The 25440-nt window shown below is 39.2% G+C and overlaps 1 protein-coding gene across 3 annotated transcripts in view; it reads left to right on the top strand.

The window, feature by feature from the left end:
• LOC106074154 (eyes absent homolog 1-like) overlaps window positions 1-25440 on the top strand; it is a 164177-nt gene that overhangs the window by 62561 nt on the left and 76176 nt on the right. The gene's annotated exons all lie outside the window — the stretch shown is intronic.

Here is a 25440-nt window from a genome sequence, read left to right as displayed (position 1 = left end):
GTGTCACTAATCCATTAACAACATCGGCCGGCATTGTTATAATTGCTGTGGACAGCCGCTTTCACAACCGTTACTGTTCTTCTTAAAGCTGTTGGGAGCCCAACCTTTTTCGGCCCCGGAGCCGGGATATATACGTTTGAGACGCGTCACGGGCCCCATCATCTTCGCAAAATCGTCGAGTTTAACGGAAGCGGCTCCCTTCGGCTTCATTATTCAAAGTGGGTATAATTTTTTAAAAGGCCAGATAGCACTGCGTCATGTCCTCCGGATAGCACCTCGTCACTTTCGGATATGGCCTGCGCTACTTGTGCATCACTGTCCTAACTTATCAGTTTGGTTCTCTGTTGGTTGTATATGCATAGTCTAAAACCCGCAGCGCCTTAAAGTGTCCGCAACTTGTTCAAGCGCAATTCTACTCACAATACTACAAGGATTGCCCTCTATTCAGACCCAGGTCTGTGGAACATAGCCGTCTGACGCACACATTAAATTAAGGAATGCGCTAAAGAAAAGAACAGACGTAATTTTATATTTGAACGGTTCGAGCCCACTGCCATTGCGGTGATCACCTCCTAGACATGAATTAGATGCCGAGGCCGTAAATAAGCTCACCCGAGAAGGCTTTAAATATGGTCTACACTGTCGCTGTACTATCTAGCCTAGTGGAACTAGTCCTAAATTGCCTGGCATATTCCAGATATATTGCCTAGTACATACATAGCAATATCTGGTTGCGCTGAGTTCAAAAAGGCAATAGAATTTTAATAATTAACAGCACAAGTTTTCATACTTGGATTTAAACCGTAACCAAAATTCTTAGTCTTTAAAAAAATATTAGCCCAAAAATATTGATCAGAGAATTTTTGAAAAAGAATTGAGATTGTCGAAATTTGTTAGTCGCCTAACATAACTGTGTGATGTTTGAAAAGTTGGCAAATCAATTTCATTTCATTCTAAAACAATGTTAATTAGTCCTTAATGTTCAAAGGCTGTTCATGATCTTCCAAGACGCGTGTAATTTTGTTGAAAGAAAATGTGTACATTGTATATTCACATGCATAGGAACATTATCTCAAATACGCAGGGACATTGTTGTCATATAATGCACAGTTGAAAATGTGTTATTCATCTCTATGTAAACCAAAAAAACAAACATAATGTGGGAGCATAAATGCCCGGCAGGTTCAGTTTCCTCATTGGGTACACCGAAATTCCAAAATCTTGTTTAATTATATTAATCGTTGTAGATTTCTTGCATAGAGGACAAATGATTAATAGCTAGCATTAATGGTGTATCCGGTGTAGAAAAGAATGGAAGTGTTGAGTCTGTTCTTTAAGGCGCATGATAAAGTTTGTACACGTTCTAAGCTCCTCCGTTTAAAGCACAGAATAATTTCATAATGGAGGAAGCAATAGGCCTGTACTCTAAAAAAAAAAAAAAAGTAACTCACTAGCGGTAATACAGCAGGCTTGATACGAAGATCAACTGTCAGGCATTGAGGTTTCCTAAAACTAGAGCACACTTCTTTTCTATTTAGTTAGCATCAGTGAGTCCAGAGCGTCCATGACATTGTGAATTTCTTCTCATGCACCAAGACATTTTTTTTCTAAGGATTTCCCTTTCCATAAGTATTTCGTAAATTTCCTGTTACGTCGGTGTCCAGTAAAGTCTTTGTGGGGAGGACACTTGATTACGTGGACGTTTTGAGTTTTCCTTGACGCTTTGGAGCGACTCCGTGCGCTTTTTTATGATTTTCATACACTGGACTGATTAATATATTCAAATACATGCTCACCAATCTAGATACATAGATGCATATTTGTATTTGTCTTAGCCAAAGCTATCTTGTGGTGTTAACGCCATATACATATGTGTGTGTGTGTGTTGTATAAATATGAAGTTAATTATTATATATGTGTGTAACTGCATTGTATTTCGTTCCATCATTTGTGTTGTGTGTCACCAAACAATACTGTTGTAAGCAGGGCCGGTTCTAACAATTTCGGGGCCCTATGCGAAACGGATAGCGCAAGGCCCAAATGTGGGTAGGGATAAGGAGAATAAGTACAAAAATAAGATTTTGAATTAGAAAATAAATTCGTCTTTGCGTTTTATTCATTCTTTACTAAGGAGAAAATCACGATCAAATTAACTTAATGACTTAATAACTTAATGAGTCTTGCGTGTAGGGAAGTCGTACAGTAGATCATGAAAATTCTCTTTCGTACATAGATCAGGCTCAGTAGCAAGAATTCGTGAATTGTTGACCTCAAGTCGGAAGTAATCGAAAACGTTGGCGGTTATTTTAAATTTTCTTTAATTGAATGACCCCCCCCCCCTTCCCCTCCATACAACTTTTTTTTCCTCATATTTTTCAGGAGATTTTAATAATTTCAGGAGATTTCAATTAGGGCCTGAAAAAATTAGGAGGCCGCAGAAACCCTGTTATAAGTCAAAATGGTTTGATTTTATAATTTACACCTAGAATTAGCGCGGGGCCAATGAAAGTTCGGGGCCCACTGCGGCCGTATTGGTTGCAGTGGCCTAAGGCCGGCCCTGGTTGTAAGCCCTCTTTTTTCCTGTTAAATGTTTGCAGCATTCTACCATCATTCATTTTTTCCCTAGTTCTTCTGTCTTCAAAATTAAGACTTAATCTGCATACACAATGCTATAATTGATCACAGACTCTGTTTTTTTTTTTTTTTTGAAGTACATGATTGTAATATTGAATATAATACACGCTGTCAGTTAGGGTAGTTTTAACAATCATTGCTAGATAATAGTCTTGTTGTTGATGATACAAAGAATGTTTCAAATAGCCGCCTACGTTTTCGATGACTTCCGACTGGTTTAGATCAAGAAACTTTCTCGACACTGACAGGAATCAAACAGACACACTGTGGCCTACAATTCAAACACAGGAAGTGTTTCCCTGGAGAAATTTGTTCCAATCCCCGCAGCTTGCAGCTGTTTCCTACATCAATTAGAAGTTTAGTTTTTAAATAAAGTCTCTCCCCCCCACCTTTCCCTTTTCACTTTTTAAAAACAAATTCTCCCCCTCTTTATTTTATTTTACATTCCACCTTTTAAATTTTTTTTACCTATTTGATATTAAACTACCAATAGCTTTGATGATTAACTTGGGTATATATATATATATATATATATATATATATATATATATATATATATATATATATATATATATATATATATATATATATATATATATATATATATATATATATATATATATATATATATATATATATATATCTAGGGGCTGAGGTCCTGGGTTCCAATCTCGGTGACGACTGGGATTTTGAATTTCGGGATTTTTAGGGTGCCCAACTCTAATGAGTACCTGACTTTAGTTGGGGGAAGTAAAGGCGTTTGGTTGTTGTGCAGGTCACATGACATCCTGCTCGTTAACACCAAAAGAAACAGGTGACCTTAACATCATCTGCACTGAATGATGTAGAATGATATTTGTTTAAATATCAGTCAGTTTCATTACTATTAGATCTATATCCCAAGTTAAAGTTGTGAATATTGTAATAAAATTTATATTGAGTTTTCGTTCACAAGAAACGTTTGTTCAAGTAATCTCAAGTTCCATACTTTAAAATATAATACGCCTACATGGATTTAGTTGTTTACTAGCAATCTGGTGCTATAAGTCAACGACATACCTCAGCACCTAAATAGCATACAATGTGTGACACAGATATAAACAATGTAAGAACTATAATGCTGTTTAATTTTGAGATTCAAAATCTAGATCTAGAAAGATCTATTTAAATATCATAAGGTGATTAAAATCAACAGGCTTGAAATATTTAGATCTAGGGTTGAAACGCGATATATTTTGTTATCTCCGTGGAAACCTAAAGGAAAATAAGCTTTATATCTTGGATTCGCGTGAACACATAGTTCTGTGATTAATAGCCTCTTCTATTTAAAACCCATGAAATGGGATTGTATTATTTCTAAACTTTGAAATCTTAAGATCGTTACTTTTCTGAGACAGAAGAGCGATTTCCAAGATTCTTAAGACGATTTCCATTCCAGCAGCTTGAAAAAGAGTTATATACATACATAATGATCCGAGACGAAGTTTGGCTCCAGTCTAGATAGTGTATATCAGTGATGCCCATTCTTGCTCATCCTGCGGGTCATTTTAATTTCCAACCCTCGTGTCGCGGGCCACATCAACAAAAAGATAGATACACGACATGAAATTAACCTGAAACTTATAGAAAGTAAAAACCTGTGGATCTAGTACCCGTAGTTTAACAATCTTTTATTCGGGGCTCAAACCAAGAATGCCTTTTATATGTTGTTCTTTTTTTTTTAAACAGCCACACTTTCTCTTTATAGAACAAACATGTTGGCTTTTTATAATGTTCTGCCAAAAATAAAGATCCGTTCACTTTTCCTTGTAGATTCTACATTCAGAGTCCCATCTCATAAACGCACAAAGTTAAAAGCCATGGTACCAATCCATTAGAGAAAAAAAAAAAAAAAAAAAAAGAGTCCTAGCGTATGTAAAAATACACTTTCCAACCACTTAATTTTTGGACAGTCGCTTTGGCGGGCCGGATGAAACCACGTCGCGGGCCCAATCTGGCCCGCGGGCGTTATTTTGGGCATCACTGGTGTATATCAAGGTCTGTGATCGAGCCAGAAAAATGCACATTTTCTCGACTGAGAGTTTTATTTACATTCTATAAAACAAACTAAAAACATGGAGACAGAGTGAAATAGATTGTTTTCACGTGACTTTAATCAGGGCACACATTTTTTTCTGTAAAAATAGTTCCACAAAATCTCAAACTGAAATGTATATAGCAACATAAGAGTAACGTTCTTGTCAAGGCTGCCTGGTTGTGTGGGTTTACATTTCAGGATGTCGTCGCCATAATCCCGCGTTCGAACCCTGCCCACTTCCAATCATCCCCCCTGCCGCACTGTAGGAGGTTTTTGGACTAGCATGTAATAATTTTCCATTCTGTAGGCGCGTCCGAAACTTGCGCAACAAATGTCGGACATTGAAGTCTTCGGTGCATTGCGAATTAAAAGTTCAGCCTTGTTCAGTGATCCAACGGGGCTTGAAGGTGCTATGTGGGCAGATCAATCACCCACACGACTTTTACCTTCCTCTTTTTTTTTAAGTTTCCATGTCATGGAGACTGGCTGAGCGGTAAAGCGCTTGACTTCCTAACCGGGGGTGTCCTGTGTTCGAATCCTGGTGAAGACTGAAATTTTTACTTTCGGGATCTTTAGGGCGCCACTGAGTCCACCCTGCTCTAATGGGAAAAGTAAAGGCTGGCCACATGACGCCCTCGTTAACTGTGGGCCAAAAATACAGATGACCTTTACCTCATCTGCCCCATAGACCACAAGATCTGAAAGGGGAACTTTCTTTTTTTTTTATGTCACGGAGCAACTTCCGTTGTTATTAGTAACCAGCGTAGCAAACCCACGTGATCTACAGTACATACAATGGCTGAATACAGAAAATGGCGGTAAACTGAAAAAAAAACAACAACCTGTCTTCAGGGTATACTTTTGTGGCCGTTAAATACATGATCAAACAGCAGCAGAAATAGAAAAAAACACTTTAAAAATCAATGACCAAAGATAAACCCTAACGATGGCTCCCCCATAAAGTTATATGATTATCACGCGGCCTGGTCAGACGTGTTGCAATACGCTGTAGGTTTACGAGAAAAGAAATTGAACACGAAGGCATTAAAAGCATTTATTTATAATGTAGCGGCGCCCATGCGACGACCCGCGGGTCATATCCGACCCGTGTCATGCTGATGTTGGGGCTCCTCAAAATTGTTGGCATACACGACATAATGAAGCCTTGGAGGAAAAGTTCCGAAAAGATTTGACAATTTTTTTTTTTTTTTTTTCTTTTTTGAGGCTTGAAGCGGCTCGTGAAATGAGTCGGAATTTTAATTGCGGCTCGAAAAGAAATTGTGATGACATTGTATGTATAAATAACTATAACTCTTTCATTATATATGTATAAACCGTTTCATTGGCTTAGTTAAGTTCGTATTTTAATTTTTTATTTTAATTTTATATTTTCCTATTTGACTGGATGATATAAGATTGAATTCAAATTTTAGCGCACACAAGTGCATGTATTTACAGTGGCGCAACACAAAACGGAAGTGAATGCCCCACTTTCATCGCATGTCGCGCGCTGTAATGATACGTGCTCTATATTCTAATGTCATGTTCTCTATTTTCTAATTTCACTCTCTCTGTACAAGCGTCAGATTGTAATGAGTTTTGCAGACCATGGCTACGATTTTATGTTGATTGAAAAAGTTTTTATGTTGATTAAAAAACAGTTTTATGTTGTTGAAAGAAAAAAAAAAAAAAGAAACACCAGCTGGACTAATTGTCCGCCCTTTTAACCCAAACTGAATCTATTGAGCCCTTGGAACACGTCGAACACCTCTGACCTGCGCGTTGCATTTTTATTGCCAAGAACTCTGTTGCCTGTTTGAGATTGCCAAAACATATGGTACAAATCGTCTGCTAGTTATTAGAGCGATTACTGCCCTTGTTAAAATTCTTATGTATTTAAAAGAAAATACATTTTAGGAAAAGCGGTAGTGGTTGGTGGTTTGGGGGGGGGGGGGGGGGAGAAACCGTTTTGTAAATAATGTCACAATGGTTATGGCATTTCTTGTCTGGTTCCAACCAGAAACTCTCGTTCCTCGTCTCAAAACACGTTTGAGGATCGTGCGAGCAGGAATAGATTTTATATTAAAAAAAAAAAGAAAAATGTGTTTAAGGAAACATGGGAATTTCGTAGCTTGATTTAAAAAAAAAAACACCCAATAACGAAATGGCATCAGAATATTATTAGATAATGAGTTAAAACAAAACAGCAACAACCGCGCATAAGAATGATAAACACTGTAATGTTATGATTATCTTTCTCCTTAGAGCTTCTGTTTTTTTTTATCCCCCTCAAAGCGGAAGTGAGCTGGGTTTTTTAGATTGATATAATAGTTTAATTTAAATAACATTACCAGCGATCAACATTGCCGAAAATAGTTCTGTCCATCTTTTTACGTTCTACACGTCTGCACTGCATCATAGAGCAAGTGGACATCTGGAAAGGGTTACAGACTTGTATGACACGACCCGTGATCCGATCTTTTTTTTTTTTGTTCGAGATTCAAAAGAAGGCACCAAAAGCGGAATTAGGTTCAATCCTTTGCGTCTTAGACTCGCCCCGTGTTCTACGGCTTGTCTTTCCGCCTCCCGATTAAAACTTGAGAGTCGCCGCCACCGTGCTGTTGGCTTGACCACATAGACTTGTCGCCGCGAGCGTGTTGTTGGCTTGACCGCTCGGGCTTGTGGCCCGCTTCTGTTTAGTTCCAGGCTTTACAGGTTTGTCCCTATTCTCACGCTTGCGTCTGCCGATCGTGATTGCCCGTTAGGGGGGGTTTGGTGAGCCCCCAAAAGTTTCCCCGATGGCCATCGCTCTCTGTTTGCTGATGAAGCCTGCCAACTCTCTGCGGGTAAGCCCTGAGCGTTTTTGACTGTCGGGGGAATCACCGCGCTCAGGGGCTTTAACTTTCGAATAAAGCGTGACCTAAATGTAAAACAGAAAATCGGAATTATCCCGATGGTCAGTGTGTACAGAAAATGAACAAACAAACAAGCAATTAAAGTCTTGAAAAGAAGAAACCGAGAATTATACTTTAAACCAGTTTAATCTGAATGTTTTAAAGTCTGTCTTACGTATGCTTGTATTGTTTCTGATCAATCTAATCTCTGATTAATAGTAATACTAATTTGATGTCTAGAGCGGTGCCAAGCAAACATAATGTAGTCTGAATCACTTGAGCAGTCTATACGTTCGATGTGTTATAATTACAATTTAGAAAAAAACAATGTTTGTAGGAACAGCAGACGTCTTGAACACCTGATCCAAACACTCTTTATGTTTAAAAACCACACTGGAGTCTTTTACTTTAAACACTGAAACAAACACATAGTTAGATGTAACAATAAATTAATTACTGGAAAAAAACACATTGAAATATAGATTAACTTTGTCCAGATCGCGACTCTATAAAACCACAGGCTGTATAGTTATACTCTTTTAACGGTACTGTTACAAGAAAATTGGTTAATACATTTTTTAAATATATTTGCGCACATAACAGTTCGTGGGACTGTTGACAGAGCGAACTCTGCTAAAATTTTTTTAAATTTTTGTATGATAATATAACAAAAAAAAAAAAAAAAAAGAGACGTCTATTCAATTAGCATTAATGATTAAGATGAATCTCAACTGATTATGTATATTCGATGTGTTGTTGGGTAGATCTAGAACATCCTATGTGAAACTATTATTTAAAAAAAATATTATCATATCATTCTGTAACCATTTGAAGAGAGATACAAAAAGCAAAGGAGGCCTGATACAAAACTCGACTGCATTTGTTTAAGATGTGTTTGTCAGGCTTCGTATGTTTTGTGTATGTGTGTGTGTTTGAAAGAAAGATTAAGTTTCTCAGTTTCTTTGACCATTACTGAGAGTTTTCGGTGGTTAGAAAAAAAATCAATGTCACACAAGAAGAGAGCTAGTTGGAACCAGAAATTCACCTTATGTTTGAAGTTGAACAGATATTCATATATTTGTAAAGAATTCTTTGTGAGCCTCCTTAGCAACTGTAACTTTTCAGCCGTTTGCTTGGAAATTTTCCACGATAAACTAATCAATGTCAAGGACGCTAAATTGAGCGTCAAATTTGCCATCTAAATAAAAGTTACAAATAGAATAGCTTTAAAATATTGATTCTGCAGTGCTGAAATGTGCATAGAAAATATTGTTACGTTAATTTTTAAAACAGCTTAGTATTGCTTTATTTTGTACACCGGATGCAACAATAAGCTTGCTATTTTTAGGTTTTCCGCCATGTATAAAAATCACCATATGTAAAGATACAATTTTATGTACTTTAGTTTAACGCTCAGTAAATCTTGAGCTGGAGTGTCATAAGATCTAGTTTAGCCTCCTGTCTTTCCATCTGGATCGCCTGCTCCGAACAAAAAGAAAGAGCTCCTTAAGATCTAGGTCTGCTGCAGCCTTTTGTCTTTTCATTGAGTCGGTAAGCAAGTTCGCCGGGCCAGAGTAGACTGCGCTAATGATGATGGTGCTGATCAGTAAATGGGTGGCCAGGACTACGTGGACTATCGATTCAGCTGTCCGCCACAAACAAGAGACGAGGCCGTAAATTATGGGCCGCGGATGGTCCACCTGCTCCCAGCGCTGTCCACTAATGACCGAGGTGGTGTGTGCGCGCGTGTGTGTGTGGACATCGTGGGCATTTTATCGTAAGTCTTGTACACTGGGTGCACGTTTCGAAGCATCTGTTGAACAAAAATATTATTAGTGGTTCATGGCTTCCAAGAGTGCGGTAATGTCGTATATTGTAATATTGTAATCACGTCTTAAGGCCTTTATATAATAATATATATGATCTTTTAATTACGCATGTTCTCAGCCACCCCTCCTCTCTGTCACTCAACTCCCTTCACTTCCGGCCCCTTCCCCCAGGTCACTCACTGCCCATCATTTCCGGCCCGCTGCCCCTAATCTCTCTGTTAATTAACACATTTGGCAAATGTTCTTATAAATTGCTCTTTCTTGACTGTGTTATTGATCAATGAATCGCCTCTTTCGCCAACTTGGACTATCGACTATCGAATGCTAATATAATGAAACTGTCTTGTAGTTCATGATTTTATGCAGTTTTTGGGTCACGAAGCTTTGGCGGGTATTTGCCATTTTGTTACACATTCTATATACGACATTCTCTATACGACATTAGAGTACTCTTGGAAGCCTTCCCCTTTCAGATCTATAGGGCAGATGATGTAAAGGTCTTCTGTTTCTTGGCCCACGGTTAACGAGAGTGTCATGTGACCAGCATAATGACGAAACAAGTGAAAGTAGCATGTTTCTGCTTCATCGCACTACCGGAGTCTCGGAGAACTTTTGTTTTTAAAGCAATATTCGACCAAGCACTTTTACTACCAGACTTTTGACCACCTTTTTACTATCAATCGTCACATAAGTCCTCACGTTAAGGCTTCATCTTACATCTAACAATTACAAAGACGCCATCTATTCAACTATTCAGAAAAACATAAAGATATATAGGCACAATTGTTTTTTCATATGCTAGGGCAAAACGTGCCCTTTTTTTGTTCATAGCGGCATTCGAGAATGTAACGGATTGCCTGAATCAACCAGGAAAACCAATGACTCAGTGCAGTTTGAGTCTGTAATTAACTTTTTTTTTTTCTTGAAGGAACGTCTCTAATTTATAAGATATAATCCCTTTAAGCCAGGTAAACCGTGACCTACGGGAACTAAGCCCATTGGCCCGTCACACTGCACTAACACGGAGACATAACTGTAAAACATAAAGGCCGCCACTCTGACTGCATGACCGACATTCTCGAGTCCGGGTTTTTGAAAAACAATTTTGTTTTGGTCGCTGGGTGATCTGCCACCTAAATCTACCAAGTAAATCTACCAACTAAATGTTACGATCTAGGCATATATATTTTTTTAATTTACAGGCCCGCCTTGGTGCCGCCACCGCTGTGGAAAGAAAAGTGTTAACCTAGTGCCCTAGGTTTGCCCAGTTGCCTCTCAACAAGTCTCCTTCAGCTGATTGTTAGTAGGAGAATAGTCTAAGTTGTGTAGAGATTGAACGCCCAGCGTTGAGCCCCGTGTGTTATTATTGGAAATGGCGATTGTTTTGTTTTTTTAAACAGGGCCCTCCTATGTTGTCGCCCGGTACGACAGGTCTCTTATTCAGAGCTGAAGCGCACCCCCAGGCCGCGACGTCGCTGATGGGGGGAAGAATGCAACCGATTAATTCGGTCTAGACTCCTAGACACTTGGATCAGTTAGCCGTCAATCTATCCCCCACTTGTGCCAGGTTTTTGATGTTTGGTGTGTATAAAAATCACGGGAAGAAAAAAAAAACCCGCTGATATCAAAGTATTGATCAGGGACCCCTCCCGTATACATGTAAGTTTTCACGCTTGTGGCTTCGCCTCCGGGGCTGACATTTAAACATGTGAATAGTTTAGTTGATGTCGCGGGCTGAGGATGCCATTTCGCAGAGAGTGTGAGGCATTAAGATGATATTATTTAAACATTTCGGTGGGTGGTAGACGGATGTTCAGTTCATTTTTTTTTAATGACGTGATCATTGCTTTTTTTCTTTTGTTGTTGACTATTTCAAATTTAAAATAAATCGAATTCTGAAAATGAAAGACTTGCATTCTTCATCATCTTAAAGTTTTTACACAATGTAGTGCTATTTGATGCTTCCGAGATTCTAAACCATTTTAAAACCGCTAAAAAAAAATCATCCCCGCCTGGCTGTGATAACTTTATGATCATTTATGTGTTGTTTTTTTTCTCTTAAGTTCGATCCTAGCTCTCTAGATTTTATACACAATTTCATTGTCGAGATATGAACAAGACTTGAGTTTTTATTCTAAACTTGTAATGTCTGCAAAGCATATGTTGAAAATTTTGCTTTTGTTTTGGCCACTGCTATATTTGGATTATACCAGTGTTTCCCAAGCTTTTTCCTTAACGGAACACTTCTCTCAATCTAATTATTTAGCGGAACACTTTTGGTTTTTTTTTTTTTTTTTTTGTTTTTATTTTAAAGAGACTAATTAATTCACGTTTTGGCCTTCATTCTTACTGTTAACTCTCTCGTCACTGCCTCCAGTGCATACTGGGTTATATAAATTTATACCAAAGACCTATGTTAGTCTCCTTAGAGTTTGTACCAAGTGATTTATGTGGTCTTTCCAAAAGGTTAAAAATAAATAAATCTCTGGTCATCACCATTAATCGTTTCTATTGTGAAACTGGTCTTTGAATACCCCCCCCCCCTTTTTTTTTTCTCTCTCTCTCCCCCCCCCCCCCCCCCCATACGTTTTTACAGAAACTGAACCTCTGACTTTGAAGAACGTTTGTCGGTTAAAAACCTCTAGGCCTCTTCTTCCTCATTTTTGGCTGTACATTAGGGAGACCTCGGCCCCTGCAGCATACTGTCGTCCTAGCATTAAGTGTCTTGCTTGGAATTGGTGGGTCAGTGTTTTCCGGTTGAAATCATTTAGTTTCATGCTTGGTGTTTGGAAGACTGCTCAGAAAGACAAATGTGCTCACCGCGACTTGACCGTGTGCAGGAAACTTCGCACGAAACCTTTCAGGTGCAACGTCAACAAAAAAATCTGGAGATTTCGGACACAAGGACATCCCCCCCCCCCCATCTTCTAGTCTCTCAGCGCGTCCCCCCCCCCCCCCCGTTTTTTTATACACTTAATTTTTTTGTATTTCTCGTGGTACATACACTCACATACACGCACGATTTTTCCTTTCTTTTTCATGTCGACACACACACACATGCACTTGTTATGTCTTACAGAGCTGACAGTATGGACACAGAAAGGGGGGCGGGCGCCTTAACCGAACGTGATCTTTAAGCTGCGTCAATGTTTGATCAGTTGCCGTTGAAGCCCCTAGTTTCTTAGCCACTAAACCGTCCAGTGTGTGCGTGTTTGTGTGAGTGGGCTTTCCGTTGTAACACACATCATGCAAATAACTCACTTCCACCCCCCCCACCCCTTTTTTTTAAAAATACACTAGCGATTCTTACACGCTAAGCGAACCTTCTTCTGTTTACCCCCCCCCCCCCTCCCCATTCCAACCTTCGATCACCCAACTGTGCTTCCTTCAATTTCACCCAATCGATTCTTTCCCACTACGTACCCACCATACACAGATAGGTCAACCCCCCCCCCCCCCCAACTGTATGCAATGTGCAACGTAAGTACATACACCAGTCTATCAAGGGACGTAATTAATGTTAGAGTGTAAACAATTAACACGGAATCAACACTTTTTTTTCTTATCGTCGTCTTCTCGAACCTGCGTCTAGGAAATAGGTTTCTGTAGAAGAATTGTTCATGTTAATTGTAAGGTCTGTCTGTCTGTCTGTCTGTGTGGAAATGTCATGAATAAAAATCAAGACCATTGTACTAACGTTTATTAAACATGGCATGCAAATTCCTTAGATCATTGCAATCTATCACGAGGGATCATACATTTAATAAACTGTATCACTAACAACAACGGTAGTTGTAATAATAATAATAATGACAATGGCAATGTTTTCGAGGACGAAGATTAAGGATGAGTGCATTGTTTCACACGACTCTGCAAACCCAGTTGCGGCATACATATGTGTGTCCTGCCAGCTACTTTCTTTTATGCTAGTAACGGCAAAATGGCGTCCGATTCGATCTTTGTAGCACTTAAAGGGGGGGGGGCACCTCTAACCAAAAATTAAAGACTGTCGGTAGATATCGGTATTAAAGTTTCTATCGATAAATAATAATGAAGTTAAAAATCGTGGGAGGAAGGAGTCTCTTGATTTTATTAGAGTTCTTTTATTTATCGTTTTCCATGAAATAGTTTTATCTATTGAGGAGACATTTATTTTGGTAATGTTGTTAGGACTGGAAGTTCAGTTCCACACATTCACTGGGAAAAAAACAACATTTAGTCAGGATCTTTTTTAAAAACTAACCTTCTTATGTACATATCATTATAGATAAGTAAAACTTTTTAAAACTAGACATATTGAAAAAAAAACAAAACTCGAGCGACGCCGGGCGAAATCATAGCTAGTAATACCATATTCAAGAATTTGAATGAAATGAACGAACCTATTTAAGTCTCTCTCCGTGCTCATTTCTCCAGTTAGTTCATTTTCTTCAACTATTCCAAAAGGAATACACAAAAATTAAAAATTAAGACAGAAAAAAAAAAGTAATGAATTAAATAAATAAATTTCCGTAGCGCTCAATTAGCGTCCCGTAAGCATCTTAAACGTATTCGCACGGATGTCGCAAACTGATTTTTTTCAGCTTAATACAAGCTCCGATAACACGATTGTGCTTCACGGTCTACTCATGATCTCCAGACGTTTCGACATTTCAACAAACAGAAGAAACAATGGTCGTCTAACATATGCTGTCTAACAAGTAGATCTATACATTGGTGAATAAATCTGGAATCATAATATAGACTTAGATCTAGGCTAGTAGACACAGAGCCACAGAGTTCTGGTTATGTTTGAGGTTTGATCCATGTTAAGCATTGTTGTTGTTGTTGTTTTTCTAAATAAAAAAAAATAATTCTTTGAGTCCTGTGCGAGGTCCCCAACAATCGGAGGCCCTAGGCTGCTGCCTAATTTGCATATGCCTAAGGCCGGCCCTTTATTCAAACACTGCTCGTATACTTAAATCATATTCGTGTACTAGATGTACAAATGAAAGTACACTTCATTTTTTTATAGGTGATTAATATATATTGTCAGTAACCAAGTCGAGAAACTAATCTATAGGCACCTGGCAGTGGCACATGATCTGATATAGAAAAGTAGGCCTCCTTACAATAAATACTCAATACAGACGATTATCGAGTCTACCACCTACCTACTTTGCTGGGATATAACTTTATCCACAAGACAGTGACAGTGGCTTTCTACTACTGCTCTTTATTGACTAACTTGAAAAAGTCGTTGTACTGGCCCCATGACACCCTCGTTAACCGTCGACCATAGCTACACATTACCTTTACATCATCTACCCTATGGCTCGCGAGGTCTAAATGGAGAACTTGGTTTGCTTTGTATTCTACTGGCCAAAGTGAAGCGATCCCATGCAAGTGTGCTTGTTATTGGTCTTGGTTTTCCTTTAACCTTCCTTCTGTGAAGTGCTACATGACCACCTGACAGGGGTCGTTGTAATGGTCAGTCAAGACACCTTTAAAATTCTTAAAGCCACGTTCTTGTGGACCTTTTTGTTTCCAAATAAAAATAAAGGAAGTGGAAGCGAGGCTCGCTAATTTGTTTTCCGCCGAAATTCTCTTCCCCTTTTTTTTTTTTTTTTGCAAAGTTCACCAGCAAGCTGCCAACTCTAAAACACACAACTACTTGCCCGACAAAAAAGTGTTAACTCATTTATTTGTGGTGTCTAAAATGTCTCGTTATGTTTCCACGGCGGGTCTTTCTTAAAAGACTCATGAATGTTTTTTTCTTGCGCTGGAAAACAAAAACAAAAGATGGTCCAAAGTGTGCAGGTTGTCCTGGCTACACAGACTGTAACGAGACTGGGAATAACGGATTGATGCCATTGGGGCTCACTGTCACAACCGGACAAGGAACGATGTAAACGCTCACTTGCTTTGTAATTATACTACACTACCGTCATTTCTGCTCAAAAGATACTCCTGACGGTTGATTTGGAAGTGTGAATACATTGGTAACGTCTTTGTGATGTATGCCAGGACATACTTCGATCATTTTGGAAACCGATTTAGTAGAAGGTTTGCGTGTGAATATAGGCGGGTGTAAGTATGTGTATTTTATTTTTGGTCAAGCGACGTTCTGTAACATCAGTTTTAGACATTGACAGAGAATAGATCGTGTCAAAGTAATTGAGATTGAAAGCTTATTTTAAATTTTCTTTTAAACCGCCAAACATACATCCCATTCTCGGATGAAATTGAAACATTTCAAAAAACAAAAAAAGTAACCAGTTGGTTAATTTAATAGTGGTATTAATTAATTTTGTTTGATATCGCTTAAGTGAAATTAGTCTTACGGTATTAGGATATATGGCTTTAAGTGTGGAGTTTCATCCCGTTAGATAAACATTTTTATAAAGTATTTTAATAATTTTTGTTTATATTTGTTTCTCTAGTTTACTAAACTTCTTTGCAGCAGACGACTTGGCCTAGCCTATTTATAGATCCACATAATTGCCACACTTAGTTGAAAAGGGTTCTATTTTTGTCCTTCAACATTAGCAAAAGTACTCAACCAGAGAAATCATTTAGGACAACATTGCACCAAATAGAGAATGCCGCCAGAGTTGATGGGAAAACATCACGTCATATTCATTTCAAATGTCCTGTCAATCTATTCCCTAATTATGAAATGCCTTATACAATGGACGTCAATCTCTGTTAAGTTTGACACTTGTCTCAAACTTGATTACTAAGATTTGGATTAGTAGGACTTTCATAAATTGGGTGTGCAAATTTTTTTTTCTTAAATCGTGGGTCAAATGTCTGCTGATCAGGATTTTAACAAGAGTGATCCTCCCCTGTTTTAATTCTAGCCTGATATTAATAGCTGACTGGAAATGTCATTTTAATGGATGATTATTTAAAAAAACATTTTTTTTTTTGGGGTCTTACGTTTACCTGAAAATGAAGCTCATAGAATCTGAAAGTTTTCCCCGACCAAATAAGAAACCAAGTTACGTTTATTTTTGGCCTTTAAGAGAGAAAAAAATCTGGTTAATGATTCGTTTAGAGCAGTTTATAGGTTACTAAAAAGTTTGTAAAAAAAAGTTGTTCAGGTATTGATTCTCTTGGACCAAGTGTACACGAGGCATTATTAAACTGTCATAACTCTTTCACTCCCCAAACTCCCCACCCCCCTCTCTCTCCCCGTCTTCTTTCATTAGCATTGACTGTGTGTGTGTGTGTCTATGTGTGTGTGTGTATGACTGAGAACTGGTGCCCTTGCCTGTGAGTGAACAATGAAGATAGAAATCAATATTTGCAGAGCAGTTCGGGACCGAAAAAAGAAAATAACATTATAATCATAGACGTCTGCGTAATTGGGCCGCGCTCCTCCATCAAGCTTGTCTGTTCGTCAGAGTGGTCTGGGTTTTTTTTTTTTTTGTTTGTTTGTTGGTTTGTTTGGTTTTTCCGTGTGCGTGTGTGTGTGACATAACTGGTTGGGATTGATTGTAGCTGAATTAGCTATAACGAGTTAGGCTTAGGCAGTGAGGGTGGGGGGGGGGGGAGAGAAAGAAGAGAGAAGGGGTGGGGAAGATATTGAGTGTAAGAAAGACTTGACCTCTCCCCATGGCGCCTGTAGAGCCAATCATTAACACGTACTTTGCCTTCAAATAATTAGTAGATATCTAAGACTTCACCAACACCATTTCTCCCGCCCCCCCCCCCCCCACAGTCATCCAGTCTTTTCTCCCTCACCCCCCCCCCTATATTCCCTCGCTCCTTTTCTCCCAACTATCGTCCTCTCTTATAGTTTATTGTACTCTCTCTTTTCTCCCTCCCCCTTCTCTCTCCTCTCTGAATATCGTTCTCATCCGCTTTCTCACACCTTCGTCTCACCCCCCACCCTAAACTTCTCTTTCTCCGCCTCTCTAAGTGTATAAAATGAAACCTGTTTCTCTATACATCAAGTAGAGAGTAAAAGATTCCATTCTGAAGTAATCCCCCCCCCCCCAGGCTCTATAGTATTTGTATTCCTTACGCTTTAACACTATAGAAACATAGAGTATGATGTAAAACGTTTTAAATAGTTTGGTCTATATGGTGCGCTCACCAAGAATTTGTCCTGTTTGGATCCAAGTCTCAAACTATTAAATTATTAGTAACACTGGGGCCATGTAAGAATCATGGTGATCCCACGACTCGGGGGTGGGGTGGAGTGCGCTTTATGTTCCATGTCATCTTGATACTCACTTGAGACCCCCCCCCCCCCTTTTTACCATTTCTCCCTTTCAAGTTTGAATCTAATGAGCGTGAGATAAAAGTCTCCTCCCTCCCCCCCCCCCTTTCCGCTGTAACAAATGAGGTGGTGACGAAGGTCACGAGCCTCCCTTTCACATTGCTTACGACGACGACGCCGCCCTCTCATGTTTTTATCTTACATGATTAACGTCCCAACAGATTGGAGCGTGATTGGTCGAGCCATGTGAGCAGCAGCGCCCCCCCCCCCACTCCTCCATACTTAGCACCACATTTTGTCGGCGATTTGTTTGTCGCTGGTTTGAGAACACGTTCTAATTCGTAACAACTAGATTTGGTCTCCGAACTTAAAGAAATGAAACACTTCGGTGAATCATAACAAGTCAAAACAACAACTAAAAGAAACAAAAACAAACCAAAAAAAAAACAAACAGTATTTTATTTACTGATTCGTAGACCAAAAGCTAAACACGAAATATTTTCCTATAGCTTAGAGATTGGTGAATTTTTGTAGAGACAAAGAACCGTTAATTTGAAAATTACATGTACATGGTAATATGCATAATACATGTATTCGTACGCATTTACAACAGAGAACAATAGCGATGATCAAATGAATTATGAACGATTTCTGAGGCAGAATAATACTTTACTGGAAAGACCAGGAATTAATTTTTATTTGTTTTTGACGATGTAAAACCTTTTTTTGAGCTACTGAAAAAAAAAAAAAAAGAATTGTGTAAACCGAGAACATTAAAAACTAGAACAACTAATTTTGTTTCGACCACTCGCTAATATCCGCGACCATAACCTTATAATTTATGAACTCCATTGGGTATATTACAATGAACATCGCTCTTGATCATCAGCCATATATTTCTCAAAAACCTTGACTGCTCAATAGTATTATATGGTCTGGACGTGGATGCGTTAACCTTTTTTGTCTTGTGTGTTAGACCAGTTAGTGTAAGTGAAAGTATAATCTGAATAAACCATCGACAAATAAAAAAGTGCATAAAGCAATATCAAGGACCTTGATCGCGCATGCCCATGTGTCTACCACAGAGGACAATAGACAACGTAGCCTAATGATCGTCAAGTTTGAACAATGTCTGAACGATGTTAACCTGAATTGTTGTGAAAACATGAAACTTACGGTTTTGTCTTATGTGTTTTTTGGCAATGTAATCTTCTACAGAATAAAAAAATATATCATCCAGATATGGCAAACATACTAACAGAGAAAAAAAAATAAAGCAGAACCAACAACTAATAAAATTTACTTACAAAAATTGTTTTAATTGTTCTAACAAAATTAAATATATTTTCTGGAAAGAATAGTTCAAGTGATATATGATTCAGAAACCTCTGCTCTTTCTTTTATATATTGCTGTTCTCCTGGTATAGCTCGAGTACTGTTGTGAAACTAAAGAACTGGAGCTCCTGAATCTTTCTATTCGGAGAGCGAATTCCCGTTAGTTAGCATCCCATTTCTAAATCGTATGAGAAAATAAAATAAATTCGTGATATAAGCAGCTAGAAAAATAATTGTTTAAAGAAAAAAAAAATTCCGACTGGTCTAGATATTTAATGATATATGTGTATATATAAGTCCATAAAGGCTGAACTATAAGAAGGCATTTATAATATGCCGATTACACACAAGGCACTGGAAAGTTGGGCCTGTTGCACATTTTGCCAGCCTTTTTGCTGGTTTTATTTATAACAGGAATCAATAAAAATAATTAACCAGTAAGTTAATAAGGTATCTGTTTTCAATCGAAAAACGGAAATAAATGCTACTTATTGAGAGATATGGCTGCATATGTGGAGTTATTCCCCCTATTTCGTTTTTTTGCACACGTTTTTTTTTCTCCCACAGACCATTCTAGGATCAATTTTACATTTTGAGCAACTATCCAATGTCGATGACAACACATGATTCAATAAAAAAAAAAGTTAATCAATTAGTTGTTATTAATTAATTTTGTTTTCTATAAAGAAAAGTGTTTCCTTTTCCTGCATTATAGAGATATGTAGCAGTGATTTTGTGGTTATTTCGGGTAGATGAGCTTTTAATTTTTGTTTTAAAAATTTATTTTCCTTTGCAAATTGCTATCATCTTGGCCCTCGTAGCTTGAAACATTGACACGCACGCTTCATATAATGGCTGTAACTTGCTGTAAGTATTTCTTGATTTTGTTTCCTTTCCTTGAAACAGAACAAACCAATCGTTCTACATGTTTGTCATTTGGTCTAGTCTGTAATTTGTGTCTGGTCTTTGTTTGATCTCCAGTGGGTCTTAGCGAAGTGTTTTATTTGTGGGACCAACAGCAACATTTCCAGGAGCGATTTTATTGATGGGGAGTAGTTTCAACCCAGCGTTGTTATTGGGAGGCGTATCTCTGGCCGTATCACTGTCTCATAGTATATGAAAAATTGAGTTGGAAAAAGTAAGAAAATATGGGAACCTTGGCTTGGAGATTAAGCGTTTATGGAAGTTATCCAAAATAACGATATACCCAATTGTTATATCAACCGAGGGGATAATGACAACTGACCTCACAGATGCCTTCAAGGCCCTTCACATTCCTAAGAAGATTCTCGTTGCCTGTCAGGGGGAGGTACTGCTGTAGACCTGCTACATCACCAGAAAATTCCTCAGTGGATAAAATAAAGCTCGACTCTGGCAGTGTTTTAAAATGTAAATTAGTTCATTTCTTCTATAATAATAATAATAAATAATAATCTCGTTCATCATTAGACCTACTATTAGCGCATAACAAAACAAAGCGATATCACACTAAATATACGCTAATACCACTATTTCAATCTGATAGCTAAGATAGCTTTATCCAACAAATACATGAAACAGCGGAGCCAACAATGGAATCTTACTGTTTGAGTCTAATAACAAGTATCAACACCAGAAATTTAAGCGTCGATTCACTCAGTTGATGAAGTTGTTATTCAGTCAAAATACACATACGTTCGACTCTACGCATGCTTTGCTCAAAACGAGGCTCGGGGTGCACCAGCAGAACAGTTCTTAGCAAAGGGTCGTAGAAACAGATCTGTGTTTCCCGTTTCCATTTAGTGTATAAATGGTGGATGCACTTCTTCCGACTTCATGCCGGAAGTCTTTTCAAACCCAACGCCACGTGACTTTATGGATGTTTTTTTTTTTTTTGACGGAGCGTTCAGTTCTATGAAGTTCGTCTTCCAATTCACTGTTCGTATGACTTTTGGGACGTTTTTGTGACATCGGTGTTTTTTTGTTAAAGCTGGACTGTTTACTAGAACTGTATTCTATCCTACAGAACACTGGCTATTAAAGAAGTTAGGAAGCGCTATTCACGAGGTTCTATTAGAAGCCGGGTTTCTATTGGAAAAAAAATGCAAAGACTGTTGCTTCAAGCCAGTGCGCTATTTCGGGCAGAGTGTCAAACAGAGAATTTGATTTATTATTACTAACTCTCATGACTATGATGTCAAAATACTACAACGCTGTATTTTTTAGTCACGTTATTTTTTGTCGGATCTATCACGGAGTTCTCTAACCTTTATTTAAATCAGACGAGTTGTGTTATAGTCGATGCCTTGTTCCTTATTTATTGGACTTATATTCTTGTTTGCACTTTCCATCCTCCCTCTATTTCTCTCTCTCTCACTCTTCCATTTCTCCCTCTCTCTCTCAGACTTACCCTCCCCACTTGCCTATTTCTATTTCTCCCAGTTTTCCTCCTGCCGTCTGTTAGCACTGATGTCGGACCGTGCTGGGAAGGGAGATAAACCCAGGGCAAGATAAACACATGTTCCGATAACCGCTGAGAAATGGAGTTGTTTCGTTGAGGGAAGCAGCCGAGGGGCGGGCGAGAAGAGGGAAGGGGGGGGGGGGGTTGAAACACTCCGGGGAGCAATCATTATTTTCTATCTTTATAAGCTACACAAACCATATGTTGGTAAGAAGTTCTTTGTACCACAACGTACTGCCCCCCCTTTCGGACCAACCCCCATCCCTCGCCCTGACAGGAACGTGCACTGCTTAACAAGGGTAATTAATTGCTCCGAATCAAGGCCGGATTGAAGTCCCGGGGCTGCCCTGTGCTTTTGAAAGGGAACAACAAACACTTTCCAATGTTTGTCTCATGTAGTGCTAATAATGACAGATAAAAAACAAAATTGCTTCAAAAAATGTTAAGTAGTCTTTAGTTTTCTTCTATTCTAGATATGTTTTGGTCATTAGGCGAAATTTTGTAAACACATGTTATTGTGATCATCATCATCGTCATCATCTTCTTCTTCTGCCTATAAAAGACAAATTTATTCGTGTCTGTGGTCAAAGTCTTAAGAGAATAGTATGTTGACAGCACCAAGACCAGTGACCCTAAGTTAATGTCAGGGCAGACGACTAGATGGACGCAATTACATCCCAAGAGAGGGACACACCAAAAACAAAAAGGATTTGAACACAGGGTGTTCTGCTTGATAGTCTCGCGCTCTACCATTAAGTAACAATGACTCATACATTTCTCGGTTTATTATAGTATTTACAGTATTTGCCCTGGATGTGGCAAAATATGTAGGTCACAACCGGGGCTGCGTAGCCATGGGAAATACTGCATTCCTCATTAATCTTCGGACTCGAAGACAAGCATTATCATTATTATTATTATGTTAGAAATGAACGAGTAGTCATTCTCTGGCGCTGCCAGGGTCGAGTTATTATTATTATTATTATTATTATTATTATTATTATTATTATTATTACAGTCTTTACTTGTTATGGGGCTTTATTTTTAGGTTAAGATCTTCTACTGATTATCGAAAATCTCGTTTAAACGTATATTTTGCTATTGTCTCGTGTTGGGTTTAATCGCTCTCCTTGCTTGCGTATCGTAGCAACTCGTATCGTCTCATAGCTTTGCGTATCCGTGTCGTAGCTTATGATATTCTGTCGTCACTCATCTTGGCGTGTCGTAGCGTGTGTTAGCTAGCGCCCTAGCGTGTCTTGCCGTGTCGTGTCGTATCGCGTGACAGCATGTTGTCTACTGGCTTAGCTTGTCTGGGCAAGTCGTATCTTTGTCGCCTCCCTGAAAATAACCCCGACAGTGACGTAACAGTCGGGACGTTGCCACGTGTATTGTTTTGTTGAAAGAACAGGATGTGTATTGTTTAAGCTGCGTTGACTACAAGGATCAAAGTATCTCATCAAAACAAATTGGATCAGGGTAATTTTATTCTTGGAAAATCTATGGTGCCATACAGGATGAAACAGGGTGGAGGACACGCACTAACCATGAGATATATCAATTATATGACGACCCACCAATAAGTGACCGAAATAAAAAAGAACAGACTACGTTGGGCAGGTCACCTTGAAAGAATGTCAGATAACAGAGGAGCGAAAATCATATACAGGCAAAAAACCAAAAGGCAGGCGACCCAAAGGCAGACCCCGAATGCGATGGATTGATGATGTAGAAGCAGTCTGCAACAGCTTGGGGTTAGGGCGTGGAGACGAAAGGCCCAGGAGAGATCTGAATGGAAGGATGTGTTGAAGCAGGCCAGAGCCCTCCATGGGCTGTATCGCCACTGGGATGGATGGATGGAAGGCTTATTCTTGCTGAGCGTCTACGACCCCCCCCCCACCATGTAACCATACTTCTTCTTCTAGCCAGCTTTTGGCTGCTGAGCTGTGAGCCCTTTTTTTTTTTTTGAGGTGCGGTGGCTGAGCGGTAAAGCGCTTGGCTTCCGAACCGGGGGGTCCCGGATTCGAATCCTAGTAAAGACTGGGATTTTTAATTTCGGGATCTTTGGGCGCCTCTGAGTCCACCCAACTCTAATGGGTACCTGACATTAGTTGGGGAAAAGTAAAGGCGGTTGGTCGTTGTGCTGGCCACATGACACCCTCGATAACCGAAGGACACAGCAACATATGACCTTTACATCATCTGCCCTATAGACCACAAGGTCTGAAAGAGGGAACTTTACTTTACTGTGAGCCCTTTTGCAGAGATAACCATACAAATGTATCTACAAAATTAGAGGCCAAACGATCCTATTATAAGGGGCATCACCGCTAAAAAGTGCATATTTTTTCCCCCTCTCTTCGAAATGGAGGTTGATTTGGGTAGGCCAATAGCTTCTGGAAAGATCATTACGAACGATGCCCTCGATGCCGACAGTTCACTTTGAACAGCATGAAGAGTCCTGAACCAGATCTAAGGATACCATCGCCAACACTTGAGGCTAGATGCTAATAAGGTGACTGAAAATGTCTATTTGATCAGTGCTGACGTACCCGTTGTGTCGTGGTGTATATATTTAGATAGGTATCTTCCTGTTCCGAGCAGGTCTACTACTCCAAGTAATTGTTACCCCCATGACAATGTTTCAGAGTGGGGTAAAGATTGATAGGGTGAACGAGTCGATGGTTGGAAGTCAAAAAAAAAAAGGGGGGGGGGGGGGTTGTTAGAGGACCGCTGATGAAACAATGCCGACGGGGAAGTTTCAGAACTGGAGAAATTCTCCTCCGGCCCCGGCCCCAGTTTCCAGTCTGGGAGGAAAAGAAGGTAGTGGGGAGGGGGGGGGGCCTGAATGAATGTGTTCCACCCGAGATGATGGATGGGAGTCCTGATAACAGCGTCACCTGATGGCAAGCCTTGGAGCTGAATCTATGCGGAGACTCCAGCAAACAGCTCGTCTGAATGACGTGGGTTTTTTTTTTTGTTTCGTGCTTTTATACTCCACCTTAGACTAGAATGTGTGTGTGTGTGCGTGCGTGCGTGTGTGAATGAGAAGGGGAAAGATAGGAAATGTATGTATAATAATGTATAACATGATAGATTGTGTTTATATGTTGAAACTTGGTTGTTTGCAGTTTCCTAAAGTTTCACCCTAAATAAGACTTAGTTCTTCACGCTAGTCCAAGCAGTTTACCTTCAGCAGAGAATAAAAAAACAAAAAAACGCGCCCGCTATCTATCTAGATAAAATCCTGTCTTTATAAAGGGTATCGTTTTATAAACATGATCTGTTTTACGTTTCTTTATTTGGATGCTATTAATGAATATGTTTTGCCGTAGGCAATTACTTTTTTAAAAGCCATAAATAGAATAACATGAATAATATGCTTCTAGAAGTGTTCTGTGTCTTGGGCCATTCAGATAATCGTCAAAATTGTGTCTTGTTTTTGTTGGGCGATGGAAAACATTAATCATTCGGATGGCAACTATTTATACTCAATTTTTGTTTTACATCCTTTAGGGCCTTCATAACATGGCCTAGTATCAGAATCCAGCGCAGAACGTGACACATATTTAGATATAGTTTTGCACTCTATTGCACTGTCATCTTACATCGCTTCAGGTCGCTCGAGGAGAGTCACGGTGGCTGAGTGGTTAAGTTTGCCTTCCGAACCGAGGGGTCCCGGGATCGAATCCAGGTGAATTTCGGGGTCTTTAGGGCGCCTCTTAGTTCAAGCAGCTCTAATGGGTACCTGACATTAGTTGGGGAAAAGTTATGGGGGTTGGTCGTTGTGCAGGCCACACGACACCCTCGTTAACCGTGGGGCACGGAAACAGATGACCGTTACATCATCTGCTCTATAGATCGTAAGGTCTGAAATGGGATTTTTTTCCTTATCCCGCTTCAGGTCGCTGGAGTAGTTTCTTAAGTACTGCGGCATCTTTTTCTTTGACCCTGGGGTATTACTCCCCGGTGACCACATGGGTCACAGCTCACTCAAGTTATTATTCTAATAATTGGCGATGAAG

Source organism: Biomphalaria glabrata, chromosome 5 (genome assembly GCF_947242115.1).
Source record: "Biomphalaria glabrata chromosome 5, xgBioGlab47.1, whole genome shotgun sequence".
Taxonomy (NCBI): Eukaryota; Metazoa; Mollusca; class Gastropoda; family Planorbidae; genus Biomphalaria; species Biomphalaria glabrata.
Note: the sequence above shows the minus strand (reverse complement) of the source record. Positions and strands in the feature narration are given on the sequence as shown.